The following is a 12,977-nucleotide window of genomic DNA, read 5'->3' as shown; positions in this document are numbered from 1 at the left end:
TATTTGTTCTCTTTATTGGCACCACAATTCTTGGTGGAGATGTGGGAGAGACAACTGGGGGTATCACAGTGACTTTTTTTCAACCTACGTACCTCTATCCCCCCAACCCCCTGCTGCTCAAGCCGGGTATTCAGAGGTCCTCCTCTCCTGCCTTCACCTCCAGGTCCTTGAAAATCACGGCCACATGCACAAGCATCCCCAGTGGGGGTAGGCCTTTGTCAAAGTGCAAATTCTCCTTGGAGGAGAAGCAGGCTGAGTCCCACCACCAGGGCCTGAGTGCACGTCTTGGGTGTGGTCTCCTAATCCCCAGAAGTGCTTCAGCTTCAGGAGCAGACCAAGCAGGGGAGGAGAGGGAATGGTGATGGGGGAGAGGCGAGGAGAAGAGGAAAAGAGCAGAAATGGGAGGCATAGGCAGCAAAACGATGATGCGGGCTCTCTCCCTCTGATGGCAAATCATTTATTTTGTGGAAGACAAACCTGCTGCTTTTATAGGGAACTCTTCCTACACTGGCCATTAGAGTTAATAAAGATTTCTACAAGATCTCAGTAGGAATCCTGATTTTACAGTGAGCCGAATTTTCACCACGTGACGCCAGCTTGAAAAGAAATCTGTCCCCAGATATTCCTGGATATCAGCTTTCAAAGCCAACATTTCTCTTTCATAGACCCAGGTAGAAAATTTTTTTAAATGATTTTTTAAAATCTGCAAATCTTTGTTTTCCATCAAGATGTATTAAATATTGAAGACATTCAAAAAGGAATAAAGAATATTATAATGAAGGTTGTCATATCTCTCAACCAGTTTAATTGTATAAAGACAACAAATACAAAATATTTTCCTAGAATATGTATCAACGAGATAACAATGTGTAAAAAGGGTAGCAAGGGCCTAGTGAACAGACTTGGGGATGGCGGTTACCTTGCGTGGGGACATCGAGGGAACAGGGTAGGGGGGACCCACGGCTCGGGGTGCTGTTCAGGTCTTAGCCTTCTTAGACAATGGCGTGAACCAAAGTCTGTTAAATTCTGCCTTCAAAATTCAAAAAACAAAAAGCCCAAGATGCTCAGTGAGAGAAATTTCTAGCTCTCTTCAAAGTCACAGGTCTAAGAAAGGACACTGGACTTACTGAAGTGACATATTTCATTCAGCGACTAGGCAATTTGGATTCAGTTCAGATTTGGGCGTTGAGCCCACGTTTTTGCTAACGCAGTTTACGCACACAAAATGAGGGGGTGCCTAGCGAGGCCTGTTCTATTTAGGTGACTAAAGAAGCGTTAAACAAATCACACAAAAGGCACAAAATAAAGCCTGTGTGAGTAGCACATATGGAACTTTTTATTACAGACCATTCTCCCTTCTTTTCAAAGGAAAGGCATTTCCATAAAGTGAGCGTATTTACTGTACATCTGGTATCAGACTTATTCAAGATCGCCGTGAAAAGATTATTTATGACTCAACAGCTACTCTTGTTTACTACATAGGTGACATCATCAGCCCAATATTGTTACATTACATCAGCCTTTGCCCCACTTTTATTGCCTTTGCTATCAAGCCCGTGGCTCAGGCAAAAATGCCTTACAAAGACGAGCCCAGAGAGTAATAAAAACATGCAATTCTGGCCTTCTCTGAGCTTGAAGGTTTATTCCAGCTGGACCACCCTTGGCCCAAAGAGAAGCCCCCTCTGTCTGTTGTCTTGAGCATTCGTCCCCCTTAGTGGGAGCGTTTCTCAAGGAGGGGCAGAGTAACATCTTCCCGGGGTACAGAGCCTAACAGGAGTAGGAAAGCCAGCATCCATTCATCCACTTCAGTAACACCATCCCAATGTTGTGGAGGGAGGATGGAAACACTCCTCCCCCGCGAGATGGATCTGGGAGAAATTGTTATTCATGGCACTGTGCCCTCCTGCAGTTAAGACACAGTCATTTGACACAAGCTAGACCAAATAAGCTCTTCACAACCCAGGAACACCTCAGGATTTTGAATCGCAATCCCCCCTGGCACAGAGGAGGGAAAAACAAGGGGCAGAGATGAAAAGACAGAAGCCACTGGAGCTCATTTGTGTGAGAGGCAGTGCAGTCAGCCCTCGGCATCCACCAGGGGTTGGTTCCAGGAGCCCCGTGGATACCAAACTCCAAGGGTGCTCAAGTCCCTCATATAAAATGGCGTACTACTGGCATATACCAATGCACGTCCTCCCGTAATACTTCAAATCTTCTCTAGATGACTTATAATACCTAATACAATGTAAATGCTATATAAACAGTTGTCTGCGAGTGGCAAATTCAAGTTTTGCATCCTAGAACTTTCTGGAATTTTCCCCCAAAATATTTTCAATCCACAGTTGGTTGAATTTGCAGATGCAGAACTGGCAGATACTGAGAGCCGACTGTAGTTGGGTTTACTGAAGTAAATTTCTAGTCCCTAGATGGAGACACTCCTGCCCTGGGTGCCCTGACAGCAAATGGAAACTACGCCTTATCTTATAGAAAGGTCCAGGCTTCTGCCCCATTTTGCAGGTCCCTGGATTCTTCCTTGAGAACGGGGGCCACCCATATCATGAGGTGTTGAGTAATGTTTGTTTGTATCACTTACGTTGCTGTCTTTAATCATCTTTAACAGGTTACACTGACCCCCAGTTCTAGGTCCCGTTCCTTCCAATGAATTCCCTTTAGCGTTAACTAAGCTGGCGTCTCCGTCTATCGCTTGCAATCAAAGACTTGAAGCCCAACCCCTGGACTGTTCCATAGCTGTGTGGACACCCAACTCTAGGGACAAATATGATACAGCCTGTCCTGAGGAGTCAATCACGCAGCCGGCAAATGTGGCATCCCCAACAGGGAGAGCCCTGTGGATGGCGTTCAGGCTCCTTCACACCCACCCTGAGCGCCTCGAGGCTGTGCGTTGTACAGAGAATCAACTCAGCCTGCAAACCAAATGCTTACAGGTACCATCAGCTCCTGATGTTGGGTATATCCTCCCCCGCACTGGAGAAACAACCAGCAGTAGCATTGTTCCCTCGGTCCCATAAAGGACTTGAATTCTGAGGTGAATCCAGGGGCCGTCCTGTAAATTTCCCCAGGGTTGTTGTTTTCCTTCCCCCCTCTGCCCACACCTTTAAAAACTGACATCAGGCAGTGATTCATCTCCCGGTAGCAGGAAGCTCTGCCTGTCCCCTCATCCCCTGGCAGCTCTCGGAAGCAACAGTGGCAAAGGGGAAACGGTCACCACCACCCCCTTCCAACCCCACTGGGGAGATGTTCCAGGGCCAGCCGCCTTCATGGAAGCCGGGAAGGACCCGAGAAACGAATGCTCTCGTGAAAGAAAACCTGGAACAACCAAGTGAAGCTGGCTGGGAACTGGGCTTGTCCCACCTGGAGTATGTCCATCCACCTCACTACAAATATCTCAATTTCATTTCTTTTTATGGCTGAGTAATATCCCATTGTATATATGTGCCACATCTAAGGAAAAAAAAAGGGTCATGAAGAACCTAGGGGTAAGACGGGAATAAAGACACAGACCTACTAGAGAATGGATTTGAGGATATGGGGACGGGGAAGGGTAAGCTGGGACAAAGTGAGAGAGTGGCATGGACATATATACAGTACCAGACGTAAAATAGATAGCTAGTGGGAAGCAGACACATAGCACAGGGAGATCAGCTCGGTGCTTTGTGACACCTAGAGGGGTGGGATAGGGAGGGTAGGAGGGAGGGAGACGCAAGAGGGAAGAGATATGGGAACATATGTATATGTATAACTGATTCACTTTGTTATAAAGCAGAAACTAACACACCATTGTAAAGCAATTGTACTCCAATAAAGATGTTCAAAAAAATTCATGTAAAAAACCAATACTTTAATGAAGACAGTGTTATTTTCATTAAAAAATTCTTACAAAAAAAGAAAAGAAAAATGAGCTGGACCCTCGTGAAAGGTCACGGCCTCTTGCACCGACAGTTCCTACAGGCCCCACTGCGAACCAAGAAGCACACAGTATAGAACTGAGGCCCAACGGGACATTTACGTTACACACTACAGCCTTGAGTGCCAGGGGGGGAGCTCCCCAGCTCTCAGCCTCAATAATCTCCAGGGTCAAGCACAGAGCTCCTCCGGGCTCCTCTAACCAACGTGGAGAGCTACCACACAGGCTGCTGAGACCCCGTCACACACCATTCAGGCTGCGTGCCTGTTTCCTACCTTGCTAGTAGAACAAAGTGTATTGTCTGAGTCTTCATTCTCAACAACCCCTGGACCTGGCTTAGCTTTGTGGCTGGCGGAGCGCATCTCTGGACCCTCACGTGGTCCACTCGAGCTGTGAGCCCCTCTCAGCCCTTTCCCCCACAAGCTCGCGCTCTCCCATCTGTAACTGGGTTAGCCTGAACGGTCCTGTCTTTAGGTCTTGCCTGTCCTGCGGTCTGTACCCTGTGGCTGGTTGGGTTGTCCTGATTCTTCACTGTCTCTTCTCATCTATAACCACATCTCCATTCCCTCACTGTGTGAAAGAATTTACAGTACATATCTGGAATCGGCCAAGCAGACATCCTCATCCCATTAATGTTGGGTTTGGGCACCTGACTTGTTTGGCTGGTAGAATGTGTGTGTGTGTGTGGGGGGAACATGAGGTGAGTGTGTGGGGCTTGGCTCCCTCTCTTGCACTCTGGTTCCAGAAAAAAATACACAGGAAACTGACATAAACCCAGGCAACCTACAGACCCAGAAATAGGAAAAGTAAATGCTTGTAAGCACGGAATTTGGGGATTGTTTGTTTTACAGCACGTTCGATGCAAAAGCTGACTGATACAGACCCTGTGCGGGGCAAGAGCCTGCCTCATCGCCAATTTTGTTCTTTCTGATTTTGTGACTTCAGCTGATGACTTCTTCTCCCATGACCAGCCACTGACACCAGCCGGGTCGGCGCTTTCCTCAGTTTCCCCTCCTCAACTCCCTCCCACCTGGTGGGCTGACGGCGGACCCCAGCCCCTTTGATACTAGGTTACGCAGCTTATGATAGATGAGGCCCATGGTTCTACAATACAGACCACACAACTGACACAGAGCTAAGACCCTCTTGGCCATCCTTCTCCCCTGGTTAGAGATGTCCTAGTGATAGGGAGAGAGCCAGTGCTGTTTCTTTAAATTGTGGTAAAATATATAAGCACAAAATTTACCACTGTAGCCATTTTTAAGTGTACAGTTCTGTGGCATTAAGTACATTCACATTCTTGTTCAACCATCACCACCAGCCACTCATCTGAAAGTCTCTTCCCATTAAACATTAACTCCCCATCACTCCACATCCCCAGCCCTTGGAAACCACATTCTTTTTCTGTTTCAATGAATTTGACTATCTTGGGTACCTCGTATCAGTGGAATCATATATATGTCCTTTCATATCTGCTGTATTTCACTCAGCATAATGTCTTTTGGGTTTAACGATGTTGTAGCATGTATCTGAATTTATTCCCTCTTTAAGGCTGAATAATACTCCACTGTATGTATATATCACATTTTGTTTATCCATTTGGCTATCAGTGGATATCTGGATTGCTTCTACCTTTGGCTATTGTGAATAATGCTGTGAGGTACGTGCGTACCAAAGGCTGGTGTTTCTTAACTATGGTGTCTGCAGCTGGAGGGTAAATACCACTACTTGTACTTTGGGGGGAGTGCCGGGAAAATGAATCAGACCATGATGTCTCCCTGAAGCCCCTCTCACTAGGCTCAAGGTGAAAGACAAAAAGGGGAAGAAAAGTGCCTCTGCCTTCCAAAAACTCTTTCCAAAGAAACTCTCTAATTTCTAACCTCAAACACTTTCAACCCTTGGCCGGTACAGAGCTAAGGGTTGCATAGAGTCTTCAGTCCTCTCCTTTGCAAATCCTGCACAGGTAGATGCTGTATATCATGTCCATCACTTCCTTCCCTCCCTGTACGTTCATCCTGCTGCAACTCATCAGGAAAGTGGAATCTCTTCCTGCCCTGCCCCTCTCAGTCTGGCCTGGCCCTGCGATGTGCCTTGACGCCCTGCATGCGGTGTAAGTGATGCTATGCTACTGCTGAGCCTCGACTTTAGGAAGCCTGGCGTCTTCTGCTTTCCTTCCGGGGAAAGGTGAGCAGACCTGTAAGCAGCCCACCACCGGGCCCACCATGCTGTGAGGAAGCCCAGGCTAGCCGTGTGGAGCGGCCACACAGGAGCTCGGAGGACCCAGACTGACGGGAGAATCCAGGCCCCAGCCACAGGGCCCCGTCACGCCGCCTCAGCCCCCCTCGCCCCTTTCCCTGATGTTCTGGGGACGCCGGCTGAGGCCCAGACATTAGAGGCACGGGCGGCCGTCCCCTCGATGCCCTGTACAAGTTTCTGACTCAAAATCTGGGGGGAGGGCTTCCCTGGTGGTGCAGTGGCTGAGAATCTGCTTGCCAATGCAGGGGACATGGGTTTGAGCCCTGGTCTGGGAAGATCCCACATGCCGCGGAGCAGCTAGCCCCGTGAGCCACAATTACTGAGCCTGCGCGTCTGGAGCCTGTGCTCCGCAACAAGAGAGGCCGCGATAATGAGAGGCCCGCGCACCGCGATGAGGAGTGGCCCCCACTTGCCGCAACTAGAGAAAGCCCTCGCACAGAAACAAAGACCCAACACAGCCATAAATAAATAAATAAAATTAAAAAAAAAATCTGGGGGGAAAATAAAATAGTTGTTTTATTCCTCTGAGTTTCGGGTGCCTGTTTATGCCGCCACGGACACCCGGAGCAGAGGTCTCACACTTCACTTTGCAACGTGGGGACACTCGGCCCTTACGCTTTTGTTCTCAGCCCTTAGGCGCCTCAGCAGAAAAGGGGACAAATTCCATTTTAACATCCTGCTACATACATTTCAAGACATTCTGAGAAAACTTAGACGTGGTGCTTTGTTTTTTATTTTTTTTTTCACTGTAGTAACTTTTTTCTAAGTCCCCGTGGCTCCCCAACCCGCAACACCACGGGGCCAACAGCAGGTACAGGCCTTGAGACTGAGAGGTTACAGGGCTCCACACGTGGTGATGTGTTTCCGGCACTGAAATGCACTTCCCCCCGGTCCTGGAGCGCCGGCAGGGGCCCCCCGGGTGGTGGGAGCACCCCTACCTATTACCCGAGAAGGGGATTCGACGCACCAGAATCCCGCCGTTACTGGCTGGAGCATGGGGAGAACCCAGCCTCACCCACCCTCCCAGCGCCCGGCGGGTCATTACCTTAAAGTTTGAGAAATGGTCGCAAGGGAGGGGCGTGCGAGGGGCCTGAGGCTGCTGGCAACAGTAGGCGGTGGGGGGGTTAGGGGTGAGGAGGGGAGGGGGCTGGGGGTGCAGGTGCGGAGGGGGAGGGTGGGGGTGGGTGACATGCCCTCCCGGCCCCTACCCAGGCCCACCCTCCGGCCCGGCTCTCACCGTCCACCTGTCCGCTGCTGGAAGTTAACGTGCCCGGAGCCCTGAAGACCAGGATGCGGAGGATGGGCCCGGCCAGGTGAACTTGTGCAGCATCGCCTGGGTCCTGTTGGGGTGTAGGTCCCCCACGCGGAGCCACGCCGTGGGGTGGCTGGGGGCACAGGGGCTCTTCTCGGCACTGCTGCCTACAGGGGGCCAGAGCACGAAGGGACGCAAATCAACCGGAATTGGAAACTCCTGGACGGCTCCGCCCAGGGAGCCAGGGTGGCGGGGTTGGGTGGGGCAGCGGGAAGACCTCGGTCTCTTGGTTCCTTCCTGGAGTTGGCGGGGCCGGCGTGTTACCCGTTAGCAGCCTGCGGTAAAAGATGCTCTCGTGAGGAAGGAGCCTCCAAAAGCAAAATTATGACCATCAGCAAAAATCAGCGGCTTCTCACGTTTCATAGCCTGGGGCAGGAGTACAGAGACACGCGCGCCATCTGTCTCTTAAAGGCAATAAGTCAGGCTAACAACCTATTAAATTCAAGAAAATATGTTCCATCTCCCTGTTGTGACAAAAAAAGAAAAAAACCTTCATAACCATCTTAAAGGCCAAGTTCAAATTCAGAATTCTCGACCCTTGGGAATTGGACACTGGAATATGGTGGTGGTGGCCCCTGGGCTTTGTTCCATTGCCGGCCTCTTCCCAGGGTGTTGTGGTCACGGTCCGCATTACCCACTCCGGGCCACAGCAGTAGGCACAGGGCACTGCCAACCAGGGAAGCCTTCCAGGGCGCGGCTTTGACTGAGCCTCCGTCTCGTACTGCCCACGTGGCTGACCGCTAGTCTCCAGCCCCTCCTGGAGTCTCAGCCTGATATCTCCAGAGGTTGGAACTGATACAGTGTGTCCTTAGTCCCCATCGTAGATCATGTTGTCATGATGCGCAGTGGCTAAGACCTTCAGGAAGACAAAGACCCTCTCGTTAGGCAGGACATTCCAGAGGCTCAGAGATCCCCTCCCAGTGGCCAGGGCAAAGGCCAGACCTCACTCTAGGTAAGGCTAAGTGTCCACCTCACAGGGACCCAGAGTTGGGCCCCTCCTACCTAGGTCAGGGGTGGTATTGATCAGAAACCCTCCCCAGGAGGTGACATAATCCCAGGAGGAGCGACACAGCAAAAGCAGCAGGGGAGCAGCATCACGAGTTCTCCAAGGAGCCCACGTCTCAAAAGGGAACAAGGTAAGGAAGGAGATTCCCAGTCCAAGAAGAGCAGCCCAGAGTGGCCGAGCCTGGCAGGGGTAACGTCAGGAAGGCCTAGATCGACCTGAGGCTGACGACAGTCACCAGTTGGAACAGCCCTTCTAGCCACATTCCAGAAGCACACAAAGGACCACCTGCTCCGGGCACCGGGGGCAGCGCGGCAGATCTTCTCTCTCCTCCAGAAGCGCCAGGGAATAAAATCTGTCCACTTCTCCAATGAGAAAAGCAAGAAAGCTCTGAGAAAATCAAAGCCAGAGAGAGGGAAAGGCTGAAAGAAGCCAAACCATTGCATCCCGTACTTGCATTCAGGCGGAATCTGAAAAACTCCCTCCTGGTACCTCGTGTGAGGTGAGATACGGAGACAGAGACCAGGTGATGGCAGGTACAGTCACACCTGGCTCCAGGCCCCTGTGCTCAAAGGTGGATGACTGATCTTCACCTGCAGTCCCGTCTCACCCTCTGTTTGGGTTCCTCATTTTTATTGTCAACTCGGATCAGGAGACCAAAGGTATTCGTATCACGTAACAGATGACGTGAAGCCAGAGGGGATCCCTGACACCTGAATAGAAGGATCAGGACTCAGAAGGGTTTTGGCAGACCACCACACAAAGGAAGTTTAATGGAGATGACTATTACATCTGTAAGCTTAACTTGGAGGAGACCTGGCTTAATAGGAATTCATGTGAAGAAACAGGAGAGGTTTTCAGTTATTGAGATTCCTGTATGAACTCACAATATGGTTATTCCCAAGTATTAACCGGATCTTAGAATGCATTGAGAGAAAGAAAGCAAATACATCACTCATGTGCTTGTCAGATGGCTTTGGAGGACTGTGCCTACCTGCTGTTTGGGCTTCCTCTTTTAATGATCAGGTCCAGAGAGAAGTGGTTCAAGTGATGATGACTGGAAATCACATCATTTAAAATTGTTTGAAGAAGCTCAAGGCTTTGAGTCTGAAACAAGAAGGCTTAGAGGAAACTTGTTAGCTGTCCTCCAATATTTAGAGGACCATCATGGGGAAGGGATAATAGATTTATTCTATGATACTCAAGAGGGGGAAGATTAGAAGGAATGAGTGAAGGATACAGGGAGGGTTTCAACTCAACACAGGGAAGACTTTTCCAAAATGAATGTCTTATATCGTAGTTAACTCCCATCCCTGGAATATCCACTTAGGGATATTATAGACAAGACTTTTGGAATTCAGGGAGGTATAATATCTGACCAAAATGCAGGATCCCTAATGGTGGAAATCCCAAGCACTGTGGCAGGCTGCAGTGCTCATCAAATTGGGCCACGAAAGCAGCTATCTCCTGCCCCTACAGTAACCAAAGGATGGCTTCAGTCCCAGAATCAGATTACTTTTCCCCTTCGTTTTGAAGGTTGGTAATAAATCAATAGCTTTGCTGTGGCCAGACTGAGGTTCTGGCTTTTCACATTGGCAACAACAGTCTCTCATTTGACTGGAATGCAATTGGAGTAAAATTAACTCACTTTCCATATGGTCAGGTGTGCAAAAAGCCCGTGTTTTGATTCATTTTTCCTGGATTGTGATTCTTTGCATGTTTCAAATGTCTGCACCGTTCGAGGTCTCCTATTTATAGCTGATGAGATGTTGAGATGGCCCAGGGGTTGATTGACTTCTTACACTCATTCCTCTATAAAACTCACAGCAGCTATAAAAGCTGGCTATTTTCTAGAAATTGTACCTCTATTATTTTTTTGTATACACGATGTGGCACCTGTAAAGACATATCAGGGCTGACCTTGTAGAAGTTCAACTTGGCTTTTCTTTTTCCTGCAGAGCACATCTGATGAAAGTCAGATGGGGTTTAGGTCATCGGTGGGAGTTTGCCAATGGAGTTGTACTTAAAGGGATGGGAAAATAACAATAGATGTGTGTGTGTCCTCAAGCTAAGACACTAAGTTGGTGAAAAGGACACTTTCTGAGGAAACAGGAAGCTTTATAAATTTACATAAACTTAGGAAAGCTCTTGGGTGTTTCTGAGCTTGCAGGGATGGATTAAAAAATTCCCCCGATCGTTCCAAGGCTGACTTTGCTGAGAATGCGGCTCATTTTCCCTAATGTGTGTGTACGTGTGTCATGATGGCTCTGGGAGACATGTGCTCCAGCAAATCCCCACAGCTTATCAGACAAATCAGTAGATCACGCTCGCGCTGCCACCTCTGTTCCCAGCCCAAGTTGAAGATGGTCTCGCATCTTCATTACCTGTTACGGGCACATCCGAATGGGTGTACGATCCTCGGCAACATGATACATTATTATTGCACTTACTTTCACCCACACGCTTTTTTTTTTTTTTTTTTTTTTGGCCTTTAAGAACGGCCTTTTAACGTTTTAAGAATTTCTAACAGTCTGAGAAAAGAAACAACCTCATAGATGCCATACGGAGTGTTTTACCTGATGGATGAGCTTTGGCAAGTACTCATTGGGAGATACACTCAATCTTTTCAAAAGGCCAATCAAGAATTAACCCCATGGCTACAGGGACGCCCTTGCCCTACCTTCTTCATTAAACCCTTGGATGAAAGAAGAGAGGACAATGACAGCATATGTTGTCATTGGAAGCCATGACGTGGCCTTGAGGAAGCCTCCACCCTCTGTGGGTGCAGACCCACCTGTGTCGGGGCCAGAGGGTGTGCAGGTGGATGGAGCAGCTCTCCTGCTTGTAAACATACAAGGGTCCTTGGCTCCTACACTGTACAGAGTCTGAATTTGGAACAGGAAAGGGTCTTTAGAAATAACCTTGCTGCATGTTAGAATCTGCTGGGGAGCTCTGAAAACAAAACCAAAATGATACCTACTGTCAACGGAAAAAAACACACAACCTAGAAGTTGAGAATTATAATTATAATAATTATTATTAATTATTAATAATAATTATTATTATATAATATAATAATATATAATTATATATATATAATATATATAATTATTATTATTCGGTAGACTTTCTGAGGACTTAAGCCCAGGAAGCAGCCTGTCAGGTAGTTCTAAGGGACCATCAGAAGAGGTAAGGGAGAAGCCAGGATACACACGGGGTTTTGCAACAAAGACCAGGTGGTCAGAACTTCAAAAGATGACAGTTAACTAAATAAAACCAGACATCTCAAGGAATTTAGCACTTTTCTATTTATGGGAAGATGCAAGAATCTGGGCTTATTGAAATCATTCCTTTGATGGGCATCTTAAGTAGGGCCAGTATCCTGTTCTTTCCCATCCTGAATCCCCTCAGGGTATACAGCTTGGTGGAGGTGGAGGGGGGCTGGGGGGTGGGGGGGGGACGACTACAGTGGCTGATGGCCATATCCTTTGTTTACTAATATGACAGATGACTTTCTTCATCACCACTACCAATGCCTGTGCTATAAACCACTTGAATAAGACTTTCTGGGGATAGGGCCCAGGCATCTGTATTATCTAAGCTACTAGGTAATTCTGACATATATTAAGGCCAAAGAAACCCCATTGATCCTGGTCTAATCCCTTTATCTTACATATTGTGGTCACACAGTTAACTAGGGCCCAGACTGGAGACAGAATCTCTGGTATGTTCTCTTTAAATATCAATAACCCACAAGGGGAAAAACATAAAGTTGGTTCTGGTGTCTCCAGTCTTCCCACTCTTCTGTATTTACTTCTTTGGCTATGTCCTCACTCCCAGCCAACCCTCTTGGGTTTCTGTGCCCTCAAATTTCTTCCCTTTCCTGCTACCCTTTGGTGCTTAGGAAAGACCCATTTACACTCATGGTGATTGGTGTGTATCATCTCCCTTCCCCGGATATATGCATTTGAACATTTGCAAAGCCTTTAAAGCCACTTCATTCTTCCGGGATTTCAGTTCTATCAGCTGTGGATAGAGTTTGGGGTTTAAGAATATGGTTCTCACAATGGAATTGTAGATATTAGCGAATGGGTCATTAAGGAATTCTAATTTGAGGAAGAGACCTTCTCTCATCCTTGAAATCACACTCACTTAGTTGCCCACACTCCACATTTTACGGGGGACTGTCCCAATGTGTGTTCAGTCCACGGCACTGATTTCGTGCCACTTCTGTGCCATCGAGGAACCCACACCATCCGTCATAATACTCCACCAAAATAAGCTCTTCCATGTTTCTCTGGGAAATCAGGAATTAGCTGTGAGCCACCTAAATGGGAAAGATGGGCTGAAAAAAATTTTTTTTTCCCTAAAGGAGAAAATTAGAAAAATGGACTAAAGGGAGAGAAAGAAAACTTCTAAAATGTGTGAACAGTTATCTATGAATAGTGAGCTGGCAGATGCTTTCACTGTCTTTTTAAAAA

The 12,977-nt window shown here is 48.0% G+C and overlaps 1 long non-coding RNA gene across 2 annotated transcripts in view; it reads right to left on the bottom strand.

Annotated features, from left to right (window-relative positions):
• The window catches only part of LOC308614538, a 69,498-nt gene extending 59,158 nt beyond the window's left edge, over nt 1-10,340 (bottom strand). For both annotated transcript variants that reach the window (XR_014015410.1, XR_014015411.1), the window contains exons 1-2: nt 9,491-10,340; nt 7,419-8,349 (exon numbers count right to left, since the gene is read on the bottom strand). This is a non-coding gene — a long non-coding RNA (uncharacterized lncRNA). The remainder of the gene's footprint in view (nt 1-7,418; nt 8,350-9,490) is intronic.
• Nucleotides 10,341-12,977: the final 2,637 nt, after the last annotated feature.

The sequence above is a fragment of the Mesoplodon bidens genome (genome assembly GCF_964165515.1).
Source record: "Mesoplodon bidens genome assembly, chromosome: 3".
Classification (NCBI taxonomy): Eukaryota; Metazoa; Chordata; class Mammalia; order Artiodactyla; family Ziphiidae; genus Mesoplodon; species Mesoplodon bidens.
This window is presented reverse-complemented; position numbering and strand designations above follow the sequence as displayed.